The sequence below is a fragment of the Micromys minutus genome, assembly GCF_963924665.1.
Source record: "Micromys minutus genome assembly, chromosome: X".
Taxonomy (NCBI): Eukaryota; Metazoa; Chordata; class Mammalia; order Rodentia; family Muridae; genus Micromys; species Micromys minutus.
This window is the reverse complement of record NC_137970.1, coordinates 112073580-112093796: the sequence shown is the minus strand read 5'-3', so window position 1 is coordinate 112093796 and position 20217 is coordinate 112073580. Positions and strand designations below refer to the sequence as shown.

The window sequence follows — 20217 nt, the reverse complement described above, 5'->3', positions numbered from 1 at the left end:
CACCAGCACCATACTTGCCTAGATGCTGCTATCTTCCCATCTTGATGATAATGAACTGAAGTCAGCCCCAACTAATTTCTGTCCTTTATAAGACTTGCATTGGTCATGGTGTCTGTTACAGCAGTAAAACCCTAACTAAGACACCAGTCTTGTGTAGGTTGGCACTGCCTCTCTGAGTTCATAGGTGTAACATCCATGTTATGTCCAGAAGACAGTATTTCACAACATTCCTTCCCATCATCCTGCCCTTACATTCTACCTCCTTTTCCACAGTGTTCCCTGAGTCAGTTTCAAGCTGTGGCACATATTTCCTCACATCCTCAACTTGCATGTGTACACATAGACACATTCTCATTTGCATGTGCACATACACTGTACCACATACAGGAACTCCTATTGTTCCCAGCTTATGTAATCATATTATCATCATATGGCTAGTACATTATTAAAGCCGCAAGATGAAGACTACCATGAAGTCCAGGTATCAGTTATTGTTAGTTAACATTGTTTTGTTGTCAGTGGTGGTGGTTTTGTTCAGCTCAATAAAATGATATCAAACCATTTAAGCATGCCATTTACGGTGGGTATAAATCTTTAGGGTTTACTTAGCCATTTAAAAAGAATGTATCAGGTGTTAGGGATTTAGCTCCATGGTAGAATGTTTGCAGACCCTGGGTTTGATCCTCAACTCTAAAGAAAAACAAAAATGAGTAAAGAGAATGTATCATAATCTTATATGCTCTCTGGGACCCAGTCTCTCTTTAATTCACCAATACAATGTCAGTTATCAAATGTAATGACTGATCAACTTACAAAATCAGAACTATAAAGGCTAACAGTATAAAAAAGTTTACCATTTCACTATTTTCAAACATATTAAAAGAATGATGCACCATTTTTTTCTAGTAGACCAGTTTTTATAACTATCTTCTTTTGAGTTGGGGTCTTGGTATATAGCCCAAGCTACCCAGGCTGGCCTCAAACTCATGATCCTCTCATCTCTACCCTACCCCTCACTGTTCTGGGAATACAAGTATATGCTACCATGCTCTGCTCTAGACAAGCTAAAATTTTAACAAGTTAAGAATACCTAGTATTGACAAGCCTGTGGGGAAATGAGTCATTCTTACATGCTGCTGGTGGGAGGGCCAATTAAGAAGCATTTTTGAAGAGCAATTTGTGAATGCTTATGACAATTTTTATTGTGTATAATTATACGTATACTTTTGACCTTGCAATTCCAGTTCTACTCGTTTATTCTAGACAAATATACATATACAGAGAGAAAGACTCACAGAGAATCAGGTACAAACATATGTCATTGTGGTCATGGGATTTTTTTTTTAGTTTGAACAACTTCAAACTCATATATGATACACCGTGATCACATTGCACTTCAGTATCCTGCCTCAACCCCTCCCCAGTCCTGTCAACCCTCTTCTTTCCAACTCATCCCCTTCCTACCCTCTCATTCCTCCTTTCTACCTCCTTTTTTTTCATACAGGCTATATGAAGGTAATCACAGCTGCTGTGTGGTCATGATTGTATGGCTCATGTCATTTCTAGAAACTTAACTTACTCCTCCCCATCCTCTATCTCCCTTAGCATTTCAGGTCTCTCATCTATGATGCTCCCTGCAATTTGGAAGGAATGCCACAAATACCCTATTTATGGCTGAGCACCACTCAATAGTCACTTATTCTCAACAGTTACCCAAATCTGCAAGGATAGCCATTGAGTATTATTGCTAATGAAGAAAATTACAAGTCCTTGGATACATCAATAAATGACTAGTAATGCAGCTGTGTGTAAAAGAGTATGAAAACACATGAGGTGGGCTTGTGTAGTCACAGACTTTCCACTGCTGAGTAGTTTGTGAAATGAGACTCAAGTGTATATGTATCATGGTGGCACATGCCTTTAATCCCAACACTCAAGAGGCTGAACCAAGGGGCTCTCTGTAAATCAAGGCCACTTTGATCTACATAGCAAGTTTCAAGTCCTCCAGAGTCACAGTGAGTCACTGTCTCAACAAAAAAGTATTATAAGATCCGAAAGAACACACATTAATTTAAAACTTATTATCTAAGTTGAGATTCTGAGAGATTTTTATTTTCTATTCTACTTACTACATGAATATCTTGATATTTTAAATAATATTTATGCAATTAATGATCACTTATAATCAGTAAAATAGAGATGGATGGATAGATACATGAAAGGGAGAGAGAGAAAGAGATCACTGTGGCTTTTCTTGGGATTCTGTGGACTTTACTTAAATGTGAGAATAGTACAGTGTACAGTCAAAAATGCTACACTGTATTCTAGCTCTTTCTTCTCCTAGTCCCTTGGATGGTGGCAATCAGTGCATACAGAGCTTTCAGGGAAGTTTCTGGCAGATGGTGAGAGCTAAAGAAATGTTGATCAAATAAATCCCTGTCACTTCCTTATGCTTCCTTTTGCCATGGCAGGATGAAACTAGAAATTACCAGACTCAGGAGGTGAGTAGGGCATCATAAAAGTTGACACAATGCTAACATTCAAGTTATTGGGGTGATAATGTTCACAAACTGTGAAGCACTTTGTAAATGTCAACTACAGTGTTTTCCAGTGTCACCAGTAGAAACCTTTCTTCTGCATCTCTCTGAACCCTCCTGCTACTTCCAGGCTTCTGCCAGGGCTCTGAGGAGGCAGGACTATGACAAAGTGAACAGGGCTTTGACCCTTCTGTTTCACTAAGCAGGCAGCATTTTCCAGTGAGCCTCTCAAGGGCCTACTTTAAAGGCCACTTTCGCCTTTGCATATGATTTTGCTGTCCATTGCCAATGTCGGTGTGGATGCTGCCATCTGTTCCCTGGCGATTCTCCAGTCTACAGTGAATGATCACTCCCCAAAGTGTGTCCTCTCTTGATTTGCATCTGTGTCCATTTACCTTTCTGTACTCTTTCCTTTCGATTTAAACTCCATTTGCTGGCTTTCCTACATAAAGGGGGTGGTGGGTTTCTACGAGAATAGTGATATTTTTATGTATGTGGTTACATACACCAGGTGCATGCCTAGTACCTGCAGCGGTCAGAAGAGGGCATCCAAATCCCTGGTAATGGAGTTACAAATGGTTGTGTGTTATCATGTGATCATGACTTGAACCCAAGTCCTCAGGAAAATCAGCAAGTGCTCTTGGCACAGAGCAATCTCTCTAGGTTTCTGGTTTAAAGAAACACTGAAAATCATCCAAAAAGTAAAAGATAAAACAAATGTCAGCTAGAGAGCCCTGCCAGCAAGAGATGGGTGCTGTTCTGACTTGATGTGAGGGTTTTCCTTGTTTTGGCTCCTTGCTTTTACACTTAATATTATAGCATGAGCATGTTCTAGGAAAAACCCATCAGAGGCCTGATTAAAATGCCTATTGCTTTTGGTACAAGGAGCACCAGGCATCATTTTATTTGTACTGGAAATTGCACAATTTTCAAGTGTAAGATTTCAGTGGCATTTAACATGCTCATGTTAGTATACAACCATCATCTAGTTGCCGAGTGTTTGTTTCAACACAAAAGAAAACTTGTACCCACCAAGCAGTGGGTCTGTCTATGTTTGCTCCTGCCCAGGCCCCTGGTAACTTGTAAGCTGATTTCTATCTCTATAGATTTGCCTGTTCTGGGCAGTTGGCTAGTTAGTATTAAACATCAACTTGACACAGCCTAAAATCACCTGAGAATAGTCTCAATTAATGGATCATCTAGTTGTTTGGTTGACATGGGAAGACCCAGCCCACTCTGGGCAACGCCACTCTCTATGCAGGGGAAAGCTAGCAGTATGAAGCAGGCAGGTGGCATAGATGAAGTCACTTCTGCTCTCCCACTCTGGATGTGCTGTGGCTGACAGCTTTAGTTCCTGTCTTAATTCCCCAAAATAATGAAATATTTTGCAATTTTTGATCCAAACAAACCCTTTCTTCCATCAAGTTAGCTATTTTTTTCAGAGTATTTTATCACAGTAACAGAAATGAAATTACAATTTCATTCAAAATGTATGCAATCATACAGTATGTGGCTTCTAATGTCTAGCTTTCCTTATTTAATGTATTGCAGCATGTAATAGTGCTCTCCCTGCCCCCAATTCCATGGCTGAATGACATTCCGTTCCATGCATATTATATTTTCCTGATTAATTCATATGTTTCAATAAAATGTTTTTAATTCTTTCTGTGCCATGTGTTTTGCTGCAATTCATTCATTGCTGAACATTTTGGTTTTGCTTTGAAAAATTAGTTTTTGTTTATGCTTTGTTTTGAGACTGGGTTTCCATATGCAGCCTAGAGTGGCCTTAAACTCATGATCCTCCTGCCTCAGCTTCTCATATGCTAGAATGACAGGTATTTAATATGCTGAAATACACTGCCAGCATGATTATAGTATGCCATTCATTTTGTTTCGGCACATTTTTATTTCTTTTGGAATTACTGAATAATGTAGTAATTTTATGTTTAATTATGTTTAATATAAACAGCCAAATTACTATAAACAGCTAAATGGTAATTATATTTAATATAAAGAGAAACACTTTTTCAGAATAACCATTTTCCAAAATGCACACTTTTATATTCCTACTAACAATGTAGAAGAGTTTCGATTTCTCCCCACCCTCAGTAGCATTTGAGTTATTATTATTAATTTCAGAGGTATAAAATAGTATCTCATTATGGGTTTGATTGGCATTTTGCTAAGGATTAATTACACAGACTATTCATATTCTCCTCAGATACTTCCATATCTTCTTTGAAGAAATATCTATTAAGTCCATTATCCATATTTAATTGAATAGTTGAAATTAAACTAAGCATTCTTTATGTCTTATGAATACTAACCCATTATCAGACATGAATTGCAGATATAGTCTTTCATTCTGGTGGTTATCCCAATAATGTCTTTGGATACATTTTTTTATCTTTGTATTTTTGGATACAGTTTTAAGTGTTGATTAAATTCAACTTATCAATTTTGACTTTGTTATTGGTGTTTGTGATCTTGGTATACTTTCTAAGAATTTATTACCAAAGCCCAGGCCCTGAAGATTTGACCCTATATTTGCCTCTAAAAAATGTTACATGGTTCTGGCATTTAACTCTTGGGTTCATTTCTGTGTCAAATTTTGTACATACTGTGAGGTGTTAAGGTCCCATTTAGTTGGTATGTAGAAGGATTTTTATGTACTTTGTATGTGGCTCTGTCATATTTGAGGATACAGAGTTACAGGTGAACAGGTAAGGGAGTGGAGACCTGTTCATTGTGCACCAGTGTCAGGATGTAAACTTGGAATCCAGAAAACATGATCACACTAAACTTGTGCCCTGCCCTAGGTTTCAGAGAACTTTTAGCAAAAGATCAGCAGAGAACTGTTTCTCCATACCAGAATCTCAAAGGGAAAAAAAATATTAAATTTAAAATACATGAATAAAATGTTTAGAACTCTAAAATACAAATGATCCAAATAATGTAGTTAAGCTGAAAACAATAGGAAATAATCATCAGATGTAGTCTGTGCTAACTTTTGTCTCTTTTCTTTGCAAACCTTTCTCTTAACATGTTCAACTGGTGCAAAGATTGGTGACTGGGGTACCAGTTAACATCATTTTAGAAGACAGAATAAATGGGCTTCTCCTATGATCAAACACTGTGGGCATGGTCTGCTCACAGGAATCCAGCAATGAAAGCATCTGCTTCCCTCTTTTTGACCGAAGATCTCTAAGCTAACCAGTCTAACAGAATATCAGTGCTTGTGTTGTTAATTTGCCTGGGCTGCTATAACAATGAGCCACAAACTAGATAGCTTAGACAATGTACATCTATTGTCTTGCAGCTTTTGTAGTTAAGGTCAAAGTGTTGGCAAATGTGGTTCCATCTAAGGAATGTCCAGAAGAAATTTGTCCATGGCTCTCTCTTAGTTTCTGAGAGTTTGTTGTTAATTCTTCATATTTGTAAACCCATAGACAAATCCTCAGTGTGTGCCTTTAGTTTTACATGGCTTTTTCCCTGTGTGCATGTCCAGATCCAAATCCCTTGTTTTAATAGAGATATTCATATTGCACTGGGAGCTTACTGCTCCAGTTTGATGACATTGTAACAAGTCACTTTTACAATAACTTTATTTCTAAACAATATCACATTCTGAGTATTGAGGGTTAGGACTTTAACATATAGATTTGGGGAAGGCATGACTCAGCTGACAATTCTGTGAAGGGCTCAAAGCCTAGTGAAATCTTGGATTCTCACTCAATAAGTGTATGTCCTCACACATAAATCCAGAAGCTCTCTAAAAAAATGACCTTGGTAAACAGTGGTAGGGATTGAGCAACAACTATATTGGAGTGTAGTCATACAGTAATTCTGGAAATGTAACCCATCAGAGAGGAGAGAAGGCAGAACAATTCTGGGACCATCCAAGGCCATGGTCACACTTATACTTTGGAGAGGTGCTAAAGATACATCTTATTGGAAGAGGGTTCTCCCACCATACACAAGGCCTTGGTTTCAATTTCTAGCAATGTAAAACAACAACAAAGAAAATGTTTCTATTGCTAAAGTTTAGAGACTCTGAGCATTCTGCAAGTCATGCATGTCAAATGGCAATATCACTCATCAAGGGAAAGGAAGAGATTTGATTATCATGAACCCTTGCTAATCAATATTCCAATGCATTGAAAGCATTTGTAGACCAGATCTTTGCTTAGCAAACCCATAACTTCTTGAGAATCTGTATTATACAGATGCTTGATAATGTGTGAGGATTTCATTATGTGCATCATCATAGCCATAGAGTGAATAGCCACAGAGAACCAGAGTTGCTATCTGCCACCCACTAACAACCCTTCCCGCTGGTCATCCAACAAAATAAATCACCTTACTTATAAATCCAGAAGCCCTTTGGAAAATTAATTTGCTATGTGTCAGTATTAGAGCACAGTAATAGAATGAATATGACACAAAAGGTCTCTGGCCCTGTTAGATTACATTGCAAGGATAGAGGCAGTCAATAAGAAAGTAAATAAAATAATTACCAATTGTGAGAAGTGCTCTGAGGGAAATTAACAGGCTGATGAGCTAGATAATGGGAAAAATCAGAAACAAGGGGAATAGGGATGTCTATGGTTGACATGCTAGTTATAAGCTTCTCTGATGAAGAGCTGGTTTAGTCCTCAGCAAACAAGGTTCACAGAGACGTGGGGTAAGTGGTAACTCAGAAATGAGTAAAAGCACACAAGAGTCTTTCAGTGGACCGTACTTTGCATTTTGTAAGGAACACCAAGAAGCCACAATATGAGAGTAAGACAATGGAGATGCATCGTGGAAAATGAGACCCAGGATGCAGCTGGGCACCTCTTTAAGATTTAAAAGATCAAATCATGTCTTTTAGAGTTTGAAGAGTGTGTGGTAGGAGCTTCATGTACAGTTTTGAGTAAAAGAATTGCATTCTTTTTACTGATACACTCAACGGTCATTCTGGCTGTTACAATGAGGAGTGATTGCTGTAGGAACAGGGATTCCACTTGGGAGGCTACTGAAGTGATTTGGAAGAAGATAATAGTCCAGACCATGCCAGCAAGAGAGTGGAATACACACACACACACACACACACACACACACACACACACACACACATCATATTATTTATGTACACATATATCACCATACTGTTTATATATAACCATATTATTTATATTATATACTATATATATATATATATATATATATATATATATATATATATATATACACTACACACACATATATGAGAGAGAGAGATTTGAGATATAGAAGTGCATAAAGTAAAGTCAGTGGATTAGATGGGGATGGAGAAAGAAAGGGGAAAAATTAGCATGGGTAACTAGTATACAGAGAGATAAAGGAAAATAATAAATTCATCTGACAGTAAAATTACTAGGACCCCATCAAGATTTCTATGTTGTGAGAAGTACATGTATAATAAAACTCTAGGCTAGGTATCTTTCTCTATATGCAAGTCAAAGATGTGGAAAGCCAGCATTTGAGATCTGTTCTTTAAGCTATGCAATTTCCCCATTAATATTTTCACTGCTGGTGAATGAAAATTCTATTATCTATTAGCCTGAGGCAATACAAGGTTTTAAACCACCTTTAACGGAATGCCCAGTCCCTCAAAAAAAAATTAAACCATGTTAGCCTTTCCTATGTGTAATATGCTGGCTCTGAAAGCACTATGACTATGCCAACTCAAGGAAACATATTATTTGAAATTTTTCCAAAATAAAAAAAAAAATGTACACAGCTAAGACAGGTCTAATTTTGCAGTCTGGGAGCTCTGACTATTGTCAGATGAAATGTCTGGGGCAGGCACATAGCTCAATGATAAAGCTCTCACTAGGTATGCAAAAGGTCCTGGGTTCAATACCCAGAATCATAAAACAAATAAGCAAGCCAGCAAAAAGGTCTGGTTTGGTCTAGTCGCGTGCGATAGACCCAGCACTCTGGGCTTTGGAGCAGGAAGATCATGATCCCTAAGTCAGCCTGGGCTACACAGTGATTTGTAGGCCAGCCTGTACTATAAAGCAACACTGTTTCCAAATAAGTAAATCAAATCATCTATTATAACACATAAAAGATGATCTACATTATAGGGAAACACAAAACCATAGTAATATATCACGTCACACCACTAAGATGTCTATAATCAAAAGACAGACAGCAACAAGCATCGGCAAGCGGTAGAGAAACCTGATTATTCACGTACTGCTAGCGACAATGCAAAATGAAGCAGCTCCTTTGAAAATTAACCTCCAAGCTTCTTTAAATGTTGCTCATAAAGCTAGCATATGGGTCAGCAATTTCACTCCTGGACACACTCCCAAAAGAAATGAAAGCATATGTTCATTTAAAAAAAATCTGTATACATATGTTCTCAGTAGTATTATTTGCACTAGCCAAAAAGTGAAAAAAAAAACTTAAATATGTATCAACTAATGAATGGGAAACTTCAGTGCCTACCATAAAAGTAAATATTGTTCAACAATAAAGGGAAATAGATGAAGTCATGGCACAGAAGTGAATCTTGGGAAAATATGTTCAATAATGGGAGCCAAACACAATAGATCAAATACTCTATGAGTCATAAATAGAATTCTCTTAAGAGACAAGCTCATAGAAAGAGAAAGCAGACCAGTGCTTGCTAAGGTCTAACTTGGAGGAAAAGGAAATGAATAGAGGGTTTGACTTTCTTTTAAGGGTGATGAAAACTCTCTGAAATTAAATAATAGTGATAGGTGCACAATTTTCTAAATACATCAAAAAATCATTGAATTGTATTTTAAAATAACTTTTTGAGATGGAAATTACATTTCTGCAAGCCTGTGCTTTAATGACTTTTTTATTTTTATTTTATGTACATCAATGCTTTGACCGCATGTATGTGTGTGAAGGTGTTCGATCCCCTTGGAATAGGAGTTACAGACAGTTGTGAGCCACCATGTGGGTGCTAGGAATTGACCCCAGGTCCCATGGAAGAGCAATCAGTGCTCTTAATCACTGAGCCATCTCTCCAGCCCCCATAAACCTGTGTTTTTTTTGTTTGTTTGTTTTTTTGTCATTTGTCAAATAGCCAGTCCCCACAACCTCCCAGAACAACAGAGTCCCTTTTTGTCATGCCAGATGTGTTCTTTATCATCACTGTCTACATAGAAGCAATCAGTCACTAGTAGAAGCCGAGTACCTAACATATAGCTTGTGTTACTTTTCTTTGAATTGACTGAGTTAAAGAGCTGTATTGTATAACTATTCACAACGTTGTACAGATCAGCTCTGGAGTTTACAGAGAAATTTCCAGCACCTACTCACACTTCATCCTCTTCGTTCTCAGAAAATAAGTGTGACTCAAAACAAACAAACAAACAAACAAAATGGAGGGGTAACCTTTCCATGACTACACAAATATCTTTCAGATGAGGTTTCCTTACTTGACTCAACCACATCCTAACATTCTCTGACCAAGTAGACCTTGGGCAATTTTTTTGGCAGTGTTCTAGGGCCTTCCGGTGCCAAATGAGTCCTGATCAAGTTGTCTCTAAATATGTGATCACTTATTGAGAAATTTAATTCTAGCTCAAACTATTCGGGATAAGAGCAAAAGATTCAAAGGTTCCAGATGTTGAGCTTGTCTTCAACACCCTATGATTATGTCAACAAACAAAGAAACACGCCCCAGCCATTCTTCCACTCATCAAAAATTTTCTAAAACATGTTACAAGGAGGGGATAATGGTACCATCCTATAATCCCAGCACTTGAAAAGTCGAGGCAGAAAGAACACAACTCTTAGACCAGTGTGGACTACAATAACAACACCCTGACTATAAAAAAATAAGTCATAATATATTCTTGTTGTTTGTTTTGGTGTTTTAGGTGTTTTGTTGTCATTGCTGTTGTTTTGTGGTTTGTTTGTTTGTTTGTTGTTTGTTTTTGAGACAGTGTCTCTCTATGTAGTATTGAAGCTCACTGAACCAGGCTGGCCTTAAACTCACAGAGATCCCCTTGCCTCCAGAGTGCTGGAATTAAAGGTGTGCACCAACACCAAGCCTAGCCTATAACAATACACTCTGTAGAGCAAAACCTGCCTTGCTACACTTGACCTGTTACCCCCCCCCCAATTTTAGACTTGTGAGGACTTTGGGAAAAGGTCCACCTGAAAACCAGGAGAGCTGTCACCACTCACAAAATTGGATGACATCTTGACCTTGAATCTCTCATTCTCTGCAACAGTGAGAAATAAAGGTGTGTTGTGTGTCACTTAAAATATCCCATCAGGGCAGCCCAAGACAACTAAAACAGCACCGAGAAATTTAAATCCTAAGTCTTTCTACCTGTTCTTGCCTAACCCTTTACCTCTTGCTACATCCTTCGAGTACTTGATCCCCAAGTCTACTGTTGGTCCCTTCCCGTCATGCCTGCTCTTGCCCACTGCACTTTAGGACAGATGTTTTCTTCTTGCTGACCCTTATTATTCTTCTATATGTGTAGTTTGCTCCAGTGTCAACCCATCTGGTTAAAGCATCTCTGAGTCACTCTCTGCTTGATCTGCCCTTAGTCTCTTCCCCATAACTACCGTCACAGTTAGGAGGCTGCTGACTCGTCAAGAACCTGAAGAGAACTAAACCTTAGTTATATTACCATTTCAAGAACAAGAGGTTTGTTGTTTTTTTTTTTTTTTTTTTTTCCAGGAAGAAAGTAATGCATTGCTCACCAATTGAATAACAGTTTTATTTAATGATTTGATAACCACAAAGAATTATCACCTGACCCAGTCACAAAAGAACAGACATAATATGCAGTCACTGATAATTGGATACTAACCCTCAGAAAGCTCAGAACACCCCAAAAACAACTCACAAACCATATGAAGTTCAAGAAAAAACAAAGGCCAAAAAAAAAAAAAAACAAAGAAAATGAAAAACCATTATGCTTAATCTTTACACGCCAAGAAAATATTGGTATACTTTTATACAAAAATGATTAAAATCTGTACATTTATCTTTGTTTTTTAAAATAAAGTTGTTCAATTAAAAGAAAAAAGAAAAAGAAAGCTGGAAGTCTCCCCCATGGGGGGAAAAAAGGAATATCACCTGGAATCATAAACTCCAGATGTAAACATTCTGAAGAAGCCTATAATGTTTAAAAGTGTGATCCATAAGTTTAAAAACTTGTACATATGTCATAATTTTGACTAAGGACATTACTCAAAAACTTGATGCAGGCCTTCCCGTAGCACATCTCTTCTGTTTCTCATGACTACGTTGAACTCATATATTACTGATTCGAGTTCATGCTGTTTTGTGTCCTATACCCCATCACCACAACTCAGTAAGGCTTGTGTAACATTGCCACCAAAAAGAGGTCTAAAGTTTGATAACGTCAAACTGAGTTGATGTATAAAATAAGTACATGTGTATTGTATATCAAGTGCCTAACTTATGTAAGGAGACCTGGGGCGTAGATTTTGGATAAGAAAATAAACGAAAAAAGTTTCTTGCCTTGAGAAAGCAGGCCAGGGAAAGATAAATCAACATCTTAGCAGGTAGGTAATGCCAAGTGACAAAGTTGCCACTGTGCCCTGCAGGTCCCATTTCAACCTTTATTATAAGAAATGCAGTTTCCCATCAGGCCCTGCATGCAGCAAGAAGCTAGTTGGTATTTTCTATTGATGGTGATGATGATGTCTTTTTCCGGAAATTAGCTCTGAAACCTGGGCATTGTTCAGATTAAACCCTGTTAGTTTCATGAGAAATTGTCACTCACTGGTACATATGACCTTTCAGCTAAGGGTCGATTGGCTAAATGAACAATGTTATCTACTGAATTCACTCCATATAGATGAGATCCTTATATTTTAAGACGATCTTCTCCTTGATTCCTCAAAGTACTGGCCACTTTAGGCAACTAACTGCTTGTCATTTATTTGACCTCAATGTAGAAAGAAAGCTTCTATCTCCACTGCTCCTGTCACAGAATGGAAGCTCCAACCCGTCTAGACATACCCCTGCGTGTCCCTGTCAGCTTGTAGTCCAGCACACCATGGTTTCCATATCTATATTCTATTACTTATCTCCGTTAACATACAAAGGAGACAGAAAGAGGGTATCATAATCTTCCAAAAATTTTAAGTAAAGCATTATGCATAGAAGCAAATAGCCCAAAAGAAAACCCAAATGTTCTGTTAGGTATGTGTTGACCATCAAGTGACATTTTGGAGAAATGTGAAAGATAGTATTACAGAAGACCTGTTTACCTTCATTCACAGAAAACTAAATGAGTACATCTGTACACTGAAGTTATAGCATGTCTTACAGCTATATTGACCAATAGGAACAGCCAGAAAATCTTTAGCAGTACTATTTTTCAAATAGTCAATTTCTAGAACCTTCTATGTTCAGAGAGAGAATTAAAAAAAAAACATTTATTGTCTTACCTGAGAGAAAGATAAAACTTGAAACAAGAATCAATCCACAAAGCCTCTGATATGGTGTGTGTTTTCCCATTGTCTACCCTGTGTTCAGAGTCAAAATATGCCTAGATCAGATTTAAAACCAACAATTTCTAAGTACATATGATCACACGTTGCCCTCACATTTTGCCTAAGGGATTTCCCTCTATTACCCATTCTCACTGGCTAGACCATACTGACTGATTTTATTATACCCCTACTGTGTGCCACTGTGTTACTCACTGGGAATATAGTGATAAAACAGAAATAGCTTCACAGAATGCAATTACCTCTTTGGGAAGATCTATACAAAATAAGAAGAAGAAGAAGAAGAAGAAGAAGAAGAAGAAGAAGAAGAAGAAGAAGAAGAAGAAGAAGAAGAAGAAGAAGAAGAAGAAGAAGAGGAAGAAGAAGAAGAAGAAGAAGAAGAAGAAGAAGAAGAAGAAGAAGAAGAAGAAGAAGAAGTAAAAATCATAACAATAATAATAATAAGTAAAAATCATAATTAGTGTGAAACTACTTGCTGTTTTAAAGGTCCTTAGTTTCTAAGTGGGTTTTGTTTTCAGGGGTGTGTGTGTGTGTGTGTGTGTGTGTGCTTTTCAGTTGAGGCACAATTTACATATTTTTGTGGACTACACTGTGTTGCTGTGATGCATGTATTCTTTGTGTAATAATCGTGTCAGGGTTAAAGGAACATCATGCGAGATGGCCTTATTGACAAAAGTAACTGATCAATCAAGTCTTATCCTCGAAGCAGATCTGCTCCTAGAAACCTGGCCACCTTCTCATTATTTTCACTCAGCTTCTCTCTTTAATTAATTGTGAGTGAAGTTTCTTATTTGAGAAATGTATTGAACTCCTCATCCCATTTCCCTAAGCACAACTGTGGCTTACATATAAACTGCGGTTAAGACCACAAATCTTACGGGAATTTATTACAGAAAGCTGGAAGAAGGGTGCTAACAGGCATTTTCTGATTCTGAGTGAAATACACTCCTGAATGATTTGCTACTGATTTAGGCATTTTTTTCCTATAGGGTAATGTAATATATTGTATTTCCTCCCACTTCTATGTAGGGCTTGGAGTTAATAGACTCACTTTTACATTTAATATTACTATAAAAGCCAATTAGGAAATCTGATGAATCCTGAGATTGCTATGAGCACCAGCCATTAACCAGGATCTTCATATTCACTGCATTATACTGCCATTCTCATTAGAATAATGAGAGAATTTGTATGACTTGGGTGGGTTTTCTCACATACAAGCTTAGAAGTGAGAAGGTATCCAAATCTTTTGTGAATCCTATGATAAAGTGCAGCTTAAATTTATAGTGTTATAAGATGACTCTCCTGAGAATCTAGAAACTATCTGTGAGACCATACCTATTTCCGTTCCTTAATTTTCCTGAGCCTCAGTTTCCTTATCTGTAAAAATGTTGATAATAATCTGCCTATTTCCCAGAGCTGCTATAAGAAAGAATCAATTAAGATGGTATTTCAAAGGCAATTTTCAAAATATAAAGTGCTATAAAAATGTGTGTGATGATTGCTATCTATAAAATGGAATTTTTGACAGCAAACAAGCCAATTTATATCTATTTTCCATTTCCTTTAAACTTTTATAAAATTACATTGAATAAATAAATGAATGGGCATTCACTACAGAATACTATGCAGCTGCTAAAAGGAACAGAAGAAGTGTATATGTCTGCTATGAAGCAGTAGGCTGAGGAAGGGAGAAATTTATATCCAATAAAATTCTATATTACTTGGTTTTTTCATATTGACCATAAAGTGAATGTATGATTTTTAAATGAAGGTAAAGATGAAAGAAAAAAGAAAGAAAGAGAAAAGGGGAAGGAAAACAGGAGGATTAATGTTGGACAAATGACAGAAAATAAATGTATTTTCTTTACACTATTTGTGATTCTCTGCTGTTTGGGTTTTTCTTATTGTTGGTTTGTTGGTTTATTTGCTTATTTGGCATTTTTTTACAATGAACCTGCAGCATCGTCACAATTTTCAGAACTAAAATGAAGAAAGAAAAGATGAAGAAGAAGGCGAAAAGAGAGTGAAATAATGGAGATTGAGGATTTATTCCATACAATTTCATTCTGTATTAGTAATAATTACTATGATCATAATTGTCATATGAAAGAAGAAAGAAGAAAACAAAAGAGAAAATGAAGAGAAGAAGAAAAGGATGAAGGAAGGGAGGAAGAAAAGCACTTACCTGGGAAGGGAATCTGTTTAACTTCCGACCCTGATGGCCCTGTAGCTTCCAAAAGAAGTGTTTGCCCCCCAAATGGTGAGTTCTGGACTCCAAATTTCTACTTTAGGCATGAAGTGGAATGAGCAGAAATGGGAAGATTTGTTGTCTGCTTGCCAGGCCTTGGCTCCCTTTTATTCTGGATCAGAACAGCCTTTCTGCTCCTAGCTTTATGCGGCATATTGACCAGGGCAGATCCTCTTTTTGTAGCCTGCAGCACGTTCATGTAGCTTCTCTCCCATGCATAAAATCAGTCTGAGCAAAGTTCTCAGGTTATTACACACCTGCAATAACCCATTCATTTCAGGGTTCTTTCCCCATTTTCATTAAGCATTATCATCTGTCCCTAGTTAATTATTGCTTCAATTAAGTTGGATATATTAAATGGGTGCTTGCTCACTTACTTAAGGTTCATTTCACTTTATAGAGCCTGAGTGGTGATCAGAACTATGATTGAAAAGCAAAGGCCAAGAAGACATTAACACATTCACATCTTCCTTGGCAGTGAGTAGGTATTACTGAACCAATTCTTGAGACATTTTTTGGGTGGTGGGGGTCCAGTTCTTTGTTTCAAAAGGCAGCAGTGCAGTTTGGGGGCTATGATGAATATCATTAGCCATGAACATATCTCCAAATCCCATCAGACATCTAAAAATCATCTGTACTTCACAGATGAGAACTCTAAAGTTCTCAAGAGTAGGTTGACTTGACTTGCCCAAAGTCATAGGTCTTGTGATAGCAGAGAAAGAATTAGTGCTAAGATTTGACTCTCCAGACCATGGCACTTTCTTCTCCATCTCGTTTTTTAAAGATTGATTGATTGATTGATTGATTGATTTACTTATTTAATGTGAGTACACTGTAGCTGTCTTCAGACACACCAGAAGAGGGCATCGGATCCCATTACAGATGGTTGTGAGCCACCATGTGGTTGCTGGGAATTGAACTCAGGACCTCTGGAAGAACAGTCAGTGCTCGCAACCACTGAGCCATCTCTCCCACCTCTCTATATCATTTGTTAAGTGGAAATTTTCAGTCTAATAGGATCACTTTAACTGATCTTAAGGCCAGAAATCACCATGAGGAAAAAGAAAGAAAAGATGTATAAGGATTATACATCACTAACTCCTGAGCACAGAAGTTGTGACTGATATGACAGAAAAGAGTCAAGGCTCAATAGAAAGACAGTTGTGAATTGGACTCATTCATATGACTTAAAGCTAGGCTCTTGACAGCTAGGGAGCCACAAGGCAAATAGTGGAGTTCACTATGTGTTATAAAGGTTTCCTAAGCTACAACATATAGAGGAACTTAGATCATACCTCCAGTGCCACAGACTTGTGTCTGGGACTTCAAGGTATCTCCCTTACACTAGGTATTTGGTAACACATTTGTCAAGGAACATCATGGTACTTCTCTGATGTTGGCTACTTCACACCATGATGGCTCACTGGCCCCTCTACATACTGAGCTGTGGAAGGGCTCAAACTTTATGCTATTCATGGGTTCACCTATAGCACATATAACACATAACTGACAAAGGGTCCACAATCAATATTTGATGCATGTATGTCAACATCTTTCTTCTTTACTACAGTGTAAATATCCTAAAAACATGCATTTCTTCTCCTTGTATCCTGACACAGGATCTAACATAATGGTTGATAATCAAAACTGCTTAATGAATATTTTCTGAACTGAAAGTTACTATGGTTTGAGTATGAACAGTATTTCCAAGGTTCATATGTAAAGGCTTGAGCCCCTTTACACAGCTATTAGGTCTGTGGACCTTTAAGAGGTAGAGGCTAGCATGAGATCTTTAGGTCACTGGGAATGGAAACCTTGAAGGAGGTTGTAGAATGTCAGCTTCTCCTTCTTTCATTTCTGCCTTCCATAAACTATAAGTACTTACTCTGATATAAGCTTCTACTTTGAAGCACTGTCCTATCAGAGCCTCAAAGAAATAAGAGCAGTCTTGGGCTTAAATCTCCAGAACTGTACACCAAAATAAACTTTTTTACTTCATAAGTAGCCTGTACCAGGTATTTTATTATAGTAATAGAGAGCTTACTAATAAAAAGATAGAGATAATTTAGGGAGAATATATTCATACATGTATCAGTCAAAATTGTATGAAAGAAAATACTGGTGAAAATTGCCGCTGCCACAGAGCAGACTGGGCGATCTTAGGTGAAAGGGAAGCTCAATTTTCTGTGTTCATGATTTTTTATAACGTTTGAATTTTAATTGTCAGCTTGTGTTGTTCTCATAGAAAAACACTGTAGCTTTTCAAAGAAAAACCAACGTCGTTCAATGAAATAACTAACTAGAAAGAGAAACTTGTGCAAAGAAAAAATGAAGCTGGAACTCTTTGCCAGGAAAAAAAAGAGCCACCTGGGATGGCTTCAGCAGCTCTCCTCCATTCAGTGGAAGGTTAGAAGGAGAATGTGGACCATCTGTTCTCCATATCTACAGAGTAATAGGAAATGGGCTAAAATTGCAGATGAGATTAGACATAAATAAGTCATTATTGACGACGGGGTTTGATAAATACCAGAAAAGGCTATATCACAGGATGTTATGCGCTACCCATCCCTAGAAACTCAAAGGTCTAGCTAGCCAGATGGTTCTTATTGGCCTTCTTACAGGCAAGGCTGGGTTGAATGACTTGAGACTCTGTCCCCATTTCTAACACTAAAAAATACATTTACTCTGTTAGAAGTCTAAGTTGTGGTCATCCTCTCTTCCCTTCCTAGGTGTGAGCATCCTATCAAAGCATTTGGAAGAATGGAGATTTCCACACAATAAAGCTCCAACTGTAAGCCAGCTGTTGAGTAAGGGCTCAGCTGTTGAAGAAGGAAAAGGATCCATGGTGGAGGAAAAATCATGTGATCATGCATGTTGGTGATTTCCTAAGAGAGCTTGAAAAACAGTTTTGATTATATTTGATTGGTACCTTAAACACTACCATTAAACTAATTGTCCTTGTCATTCTCATGTGTTCTGTCATAGTTTTACTCTCTATGTTACCATCCCTTAAGAATACATCCTACTTTTTTTTTTTGCCCCATCTACTGCGAGAATGAAGACCATTCTCAGCAGTCAGACAGTCGACATTTCAGATAATGTCCAAATCACTCTGAAGGGACGCACAGTCATTGTGAAGGGCCCCAGGGGAACTCTGCGGAGGAACTTCAATCACATCAATGTAGAGCTGAGTCTTCTTGGGAAGAAAAAGAAGAGGCTCCGTGTTGACAAATGGTGGGGTAACAGAAAGGAGCTGGCCACTGTCAGAACCATCTGCAGTCATGTTCAGAACATGATCAAGGGTGATACACTGAGCTTCCATTACAAGATGAGGTCTGTGTATGCTCGCTTCCCTATCAACGTCATTATACAGGAGAATGGGTCTTTGATTGAAATCTGAAATTTCTTGGGTGAAAAATACATCCACAGGCTTTGCTTGAGGATAGGTGTTGTTTGTTTGGTCTCTCAAGCCCAGAAGGATGAATTAATCCTTGAAGGAAATGATATTGAACTTGTTTCAAATTGAGCAGCTCTGATTCAGCAAGCCACAACAGTTAAACACAAGGATATCAGAAAGTGTTTGGACGGCATCTATGTGTCTGAGAAGGGAACTGTGCAGCAGGTTGACGAGCGAGACCTCAGTTTCCTAGCTCCAGAAACAAGACCCTGATCACAAGTACAATTTGGAGACAATAAAAACTTTAGATATTAAAAAGTGAATACATCCTATTTCTTTATATAATACTGCTGCATATTTCTATAAATCCGTGTGCTTTTAATAAGCATGAGTACCACACCCAGTGAGAGCCAGCACGGCACAGAAGCTAATAGACTTTCAAACTAGATTGCTTGGGTTTCCTGATCCCTTACCGTCTCGCTGTAGAATGGAGATAATGATGCTGATAACATAATTGTGATAGTGATGAGACCCACTTCTGATGTTTTCATATTGTAAATGGCATGCTATACATTAAACACTTAGAATGTTACTTAGTATATCACAAATTCTTTATAAACATTGACTGTCACTACCTAGTCTTCTAAAGCTTGTTTCACAAGACCAATGCACTTATTTAGTCAATATTTGAGTGTTCATTTCCTAAGGTGTAAAAAAGAGTTAGAGATGCTAGGAATCTGGAAGCAAACAAGGCAGGAACACTTTTGTCTTGCCTTATAAATTTTACGTGATTTTTTAAAAGAGATCTTGTAAGACACTATGAGACCTTAGACAGACACTAAACAAAACAAGTGAATAAAACATTAGCACGTCAGATGGTGATAAATACCATAGACTAAAAAAGCTTTCTAAAATGAAGGAGATGATATTTCAAACAGAGAAACTAAGGGCATCTTCACACATACAGTGACCTTGAGCAATAAAGGAAGTAAGAGAGTACTTTGTGAGAGTTCCCAAGGAAAGAATGTGCTATTCAAAGAACCATTAGGAATTTAGGCACACTGACGAGAAATCAGGCAGGTCTGGATTACATGGGATCTTGTGGGCCATTCGAGGAACTTTGTTTTTGCTCTGGAGAAATGTAAAAAAACTGTGCTAGATTTTACAAACACGCTTTACTTTGAAATAGCATCAAACCTACAGAAAAATTAATTGAAGCGCACAAAGAACTCTCACCTTCATCAAGAACTTCTGAGTTTTGACATTTTGCCACTTTGCCTTTATCTCTCCTTATGTATATTTTCCAGCACTTGAGAACAAATTGGACACATTATGTCCCTCAATCAAAATAATTCAGCAGGCATTTTCCTAAGAAGAGGAATAGTTCCTTACATAACAACAATTATCTAAGTGAGAGAAGTAATGGTGGAGTCCGGTCTTATACACAGACCATGCTCGTGGTTGGCCAACTGTCTCACTAAGATTCTTTATTTCACTTCCCCCTTGATCCTGGATCCAGT

The 20217-nt window shown here is 37.7% G+C and overlaps 1 pseudogene across 1 annotated transcript; it reads left to right on the top strand.

Annotated features, from left to right (window-relative positions):
- Positions 1–18355: 18355 nt before the first annotated feature.
- Positions 18356–18826, top strand: LOC308415620 (large ribosomal subunit protein uL6-like; annotated as a pseudogene). Its single transcript has one exon. The product of its transcript is annotated as a large ribosomal subunit protein uL6-like (transcript).
- Positions 18827–20217: the final 1391 nt, after the last annotated feature.